General features: G+C 33.2%; 1 pseudogene; it reads left to right on the top strand.

Annotated features, from left to right (window-relative positions):
- The first annotated feature begins 263 nt into the window (after positions 1 to 263).
- LOC114299933 (berberine bridge enzyme-like 8 pseudogene) lies at positions 264 to 2,353 on the top strand (annotated as a pseudogene).
- Positions 2,354 to 6,000: the final 3,647 nt, after the last annotated feature.

The following is a 6,000-nucleotide window of genomic DNA, read 5'->3' as shown; positions in this document are numbered from 1 at the left end:
CACTCACCTACATACCCACTAATATATATCATCTCTCTCATCTGCTAACAATTCCAAAACAAACACGCCTCCTCTCCTCTTTCTCATTTCAGATCTCTCTCTCTCTCTCTCTCATTCTTCCTCTGCTTCTCTGTCTCTCGTCTCTCCGCCTCGTCTCTCTGCCGCCATGATTGATTCTCTCTCAAGCTCTCACTCTCACACTGTTCTACTCTCTCACTCACTCTCGCACTGTTCGCAACGCCGATCGACCTCATCCGTCGTCCATGGCCTCCGTCGTCGCAGTCACAGCCATCCATCGCCTCCGCATCTCCGATCGTCCTCCTCCTCCTTCGTCCACCACAGATCTGTATGTGTATCGTCCTCCATCTGTATGTGTTGATGATCCGATCGTCCACTCTCTCTCTCTCTCTCTCTCTCTCTCTCTGTGACACAAATCTCAGATCTGTTTGTGAATGTATACATGTATTGATGATTTTTTTATGTTAATGTTGTTGTTGTTGTATGTATTTACATTTTGTGTATGTATACAGGTATACATGTATACGTGTATGTATACATGTATGTATACACAGATCTCAGATCCGATCTGCCCATTTTTATTTTTTTTTGGTTTATGATCTATTGATGATTTTGTTGATATGTTGATGTTGAAAATGATACGTTGATTTTGATGATTCTGTTGATGATGATGTTGTTGTTGTTATTGATGGTGGTGTTGAAACAGATTTGGGGGGCGGGGAATTTTCGGGTTTAGGGAAACCCGATCCCCGTTAGGGGGCAGGGATGGGGACAGTGGTAGGTTCCCCGTCGGAGATCGAGGCCGAGGCCGGGGAGATTTTCACAATCAGGGATCGGGGACGGGGAGTGTGATCCCCAGTCCCGCCCCGCCCCGTTGCCATTCCTAATCCCCTCCATAGTCTTTGCTCCAAACAACCCATTCTTCACCATCTTCCTCCAATTCCACATGCGAAACCGCCACTAATCATCACCCCCCTCTTCGAAACCCACATTTCGGCCGCCATTCTTTGCTCCAAACTCACCAGAAAACAGCTTAAAATCCGCAGCGGCAGCCACAACTACGAAGGCCTCTCCTACGTCTCCCCCACCGGCGTCCCCTTCGTCATCCTTGACACAATGTACCTCCGCTCCATCTCTCTCGACACCACCGCCAACACCGCCTGGGTCCAATCCAGAGCCATCCTCGGCGAACTCTACTTCAAAATCGCATCCATCAGAAAAACCCACGGTTTCCCCGCCGGAGCTTGCTCCGCTGTCGCCGTCGGCGGCCACCTCGGCTGCGGCGGCTTGCGAAAGTACGGGTTATCGGTTGATAACGTGCTCGATGCTCGAATTGTCAATGTTAATGGCCGGGTTTTGGATCGGAAAGCAATGGGTGAAGACTTGTTTTGGGCGGTGGCTGGTGGCAGTGCAGCTAGCTTTGGGGTGGTGCTGTCGTATAAAATTAGGCTTGTTCTGGTACGCGAAACTGTAACGGTTTTTCGGGTTCAGAAGACATTGGAACAGAATGCGACAGACATTGTTTATCGATGGCAATTCATGGCGAACAAGACTGATAATGATTTATTTGTTAGGCTTCTTATACAACCAACTGTTAACAAACAAACCGGCAAGAAAACAATTAGAACATCGTTCATTTCATTGTTTCTTGGTGATTCGAATAGACTCATGACAGTGATGAATAAAGACTTTCCTGAATTGGGTTTGCAAAAACAGGATTGTATGGAAATGAGTTGGATTCAATCTGTGCTTTACTGGGCAAATTTCGACCCAAACCACTCCACAAATGTGTTGCTAGATAGAAACTATGCGGCTAAATTTTCGAAAAGAAAATCAGATTATCTCCAAACTCCGATTTCCAAAGTCGGGTTGTAATCGATTTGGAACAAGATGATGGAATTGGGAAAAACTGGATTTGTGTTCAACCCATATGGAGGGAGAATGGGTGAAATCCCGGCGGCCGCGACACCGTTCCCTCACCGGGCTGGGAACATATTCAAAATCCAGTACTCATTGAATTGGGATGAGGAAGGTGTTGCGGCGGAGAACAAAAATTTGAATCAAGTTAGAGAGCTATACAGTTTCATGACTCCATTTGTGTCAAAGTTCCCTAGAGAATCAATTCTGTGCTACAGAGATGTTGATATTGGAATCGCACAATGAGAAGAATAGTTACAGTGAAGGTAAGGTGTTTGGGGAGAAGTATTTTAAGGGTAATTTTGATAGGTTGGTGAAAGTGAAGACCATGGTTGATCCACAGAATTTCTTCAGAAATGAGCAGAGCATCCCTCCATTTTCAGCTAAGAAGATATGATCATGCGAGGAATGTAGAGATGGAGAGAGAGATTGGTGTGTCTCAGTTTTAGATTCATGCTAATTGCTTTGATTATACCAATCAGTAAAAGTTTTGTTCATTGTTGTGCTACCTAAATGCATGGCAATAATTTAACATTTATAAATGAAAGATTTAAAACTTAAATAAGAGGTCTTCACAGGGGTGCAAGTAATATGTGAATGAGGAGAACATAAGCATTTCGCTAAAACTTAAATGACCTTAAAGATACACCTTTGATTGTTTTATGTAATTCTAATCTATACTATGTATTAAGAAAATTAATAAGAGTTGTGAAACTCAAAACTAGTTTTTTTAGAATTTTTATGTTTTAAATAATTAAAAAAAAATCTTCTACTGATTAAATTTTATTGAATTATTAAAAAAAAAAATCTTATTATATCTTGATTTACACATTTTAAAAAGAAAATGAATTAATTTATTTATAAATTTAAATTTAGAAATTTCAAAATGAAAGCTAACTAAACAGTTTTAAAATTTAAAATATATATATATATATATATATTCTAGCTCTTGTTGAATCATTTAAAAAAAAATCTTATTATAGCTTGATTTACACAATTCAAAATGAAAGTTAACTAATCTATTTATAAATTTGAAAAGGAAAGTTAACTAATTTTAATTTTTTTTAAAAAAAAAATCTTATAAATTTTATTGAATCATTTAAAAAAAATTATTATGCCTTAATTTACACATTTAAAAATAAATTTAATTAGTCTATTTAAAAATTTAAATTTAGAAATTTGAAAATGATCAGTTTTAAAATTTAGATTTTTGTACCACTAAAATATATGAATCAATTTACATCTTTCATAGTTTATTTCTCTTAATGTTTATTTTTTAAAATATTTAATAAAATCTTTTATTGGCTAGCTTTTATTCCCTTATAATGTGATTGGTTATTCATTTTAAAAATTTACTTATCCCACCAAATATTATATATAATTTTTTTATGTAACAACCCGAAAATATAAGTTGTCCCGTAAATTTTATATTAGTATTATAGTTATATGTGATGATATATTATTAAATAAATAATAATAAATATAGAATCTAATTTGACATTGGATTATCAAATATGTGATTAATTAGGAATTATTATTTGGGGCCAAATTAACAGAAATATGGAATTATAATACTAGTTAATCCAAATTAAAATTAAATATAAAAATAAGAGTAAATAAATAATAATAATAATAATAATAATAATAATAATAATAATAATAATAATAATAATAAGTGTAGTAGTAAAATAAATAATTAATTTTCTGTTAGTATACGATAGAGTATAATTTAATTAAAAATTAATTTATTTATATAATTATATTAAAAAATTGGGTTAAAATATAATTATCTTAAATGTATGAATTAATGTAATTTATTATTAAATCTTGGAGAGGGATATGCGGGCTACGTTCTTACCTCCCTATTTAGGGAGGAGGTGATCACTGGGTTGAAAAGAAAAGGGGAAAGAAAAAAAGAGAGAAAGGAAGGGAAAGAGGACAGGGAGAAAGGGAAAAGAAAAGAGGGCGAAGGAACATCTATGAGAAAGTAGTAAAAATAAAAACAAAATAGTAAATGTCAATATTAAGGCGAGTTATAGAGCAATGGTAGAGGGCCCAAATTCTGTGGCTCAAATGTAGCTCAAATGGCCAAAACGACGTCGTTTTGAGTACAAAACAACATAAAAATGGCCAAAACGACGTCGTTTTGGCCATTTGAGCCACATTTGAGCCACAGAATTAGGGCCCCCAAACATTTTTCCGAGTTATATTATACCTTGAATTATCATAATATATTTTACGTATATTTTAACTTATCATAATTTTATACAAATTATATTTTATTAGTTATATTAATACAAGTTATGTTTGGAAGTTAAGAAAATCACTGAAAGTGGAAAGAAATAATGAGATATTAATTTTAAAGTGAGTTATATTATATCTTGAGTCACCATAATATATTTTACGTATATTTTGACTTACCATATTTATTTTATACAAATTATATTTTATAAATTATTATAAATTATATTAATATTTCAATTACGTAGATTAATTTCTAAACTCTATTTATTAAAATGAAACCCATGAATATGTTTGTTTATATTTTAAAGAATATTTGACAATGACCTTATAAACAATTATGTTTTGTAAGTACCATCACGGGAGTCTCACGCCTTGGGAGACTTAAATAACCATTGGTCTCTGTTTGATCTCTTTGTAACCCTCTGTCTCTCATGGATGCATTGACCCTCTGATTTCTAGTGTGGAGCAAAGTGCTGTACGGAGCTAAGTGCTACACTGTTGTAAGAGTCACCTCTAGAGTTCGTACGAGCCACCTCTTGAGTCCATACATCTGTTCTGTTTTGTACCGTGGTTATGGTTATTTATTTACATAATCTCAGTTTTGCTACTTAAATGATTATTTGTTCAGACTAAGTTATCTTAAATATTTTAGTTACATAACTTTTCATGGTTATTTTGTGTCCCTTATACTCTTGGCATAATATTTCTCACTCTGCTATGTGTTTATAGTTGTTTACCAATTTTCAAGAAACAATGCAATTCAGAAATAGCTTTTGGAAAGTTTTAGACGCGGGGCTGCGGAATAGACACACACACAGCACTTTTATGATATTTTTATATGTAAATATTAGCCTTTTTTGTCAATAAATTTTGTAATAAAAATAGAAACTCCGATGATTATTTTGGTACCCTCACTTATTTCCGCTCGCGTTTATTAATTTGTTCAAGAATTGGCCGGAAGTAACTTCAGTTACCGACCATCAGGATGTTTAACCCTTGGATACGGGGAGCGGGTCGTGACATTTTAGATAGTGTACATCAATACAATAAAGGATCCAAAACTCCTTTAAAACATTGATGATGTGTTTGATTCATGGTTTTGGGTAGAAATTTTGAAGAAAAAAAATGAAAAGGTGTGTGAAATTAGGTAAAATATTATTATATTTCATTCACATTTTACCTATTTTTTTTTTCTTTTCTCATTCCATTTTTCTATCTAAATCCATGAATCAAACATAACATAAAGTGTGACACATATTTTCCGTACTAAAATTTTGAATTAATATTACTTTTTAAAATTTTGTATTACAAACTCTTATCACGCATGTGCTCTCTATATAATAATGATTTAAATTTACTTTAGTTACTATCTCAAAATTAATTATAGAGACAAAGAAAATACAAATATGTTAGAAATTTCAAAAGTTCTACTAAAATTTCTATCAAATATCTCACATGGGTGTGGGACCCACATTAAGTGGGTCCCATGTGGTTCCTATATTCCTGTGAAATATTTGATAAAAATTTTGATAAAATTTTTGAAATCTCTAACATTATTTAAGAAAATATATTGGTCTTAAAATTTTGAAGTAAAAATTTTAGGAAAAATTACAAACACATCTCTTGAGATTTACTTAAATTACAAATTACCTTATGTGGTTCTAAAAATTATATTATGCCTCAAAAAGTTTCTAATTTCATAACAAATAGATTCTTTTATTAATAAATGATCAAGTTAATTAACAGTTTTTAATAACGTTAAAATTTTATTTCAATTAATAATTCAGATAATTTTATTATTGTATAGGTGAACAGTTAGAA

The sequence above is a fragment of the Camellia sinensis genome, chromosome 9 (genome assembly GCF_055761805.1).
Source record: "Camellia sinensis isolate YWXY chromosome 9, ASM5576180v1, whole genome shotgun sequence".
Taxonomy (NCBI): Eukaryota; Viridiplantae; Streptophyta; class Magnoliopsida; order Ericales; family Theaceae; genus Camellia; species Camellia sinensis.
The sequence above is the reverse complement of the archived record's forward strand: the minus strand, read 5'-3'. Positions and strand labels throughout refer to the sequence as shown.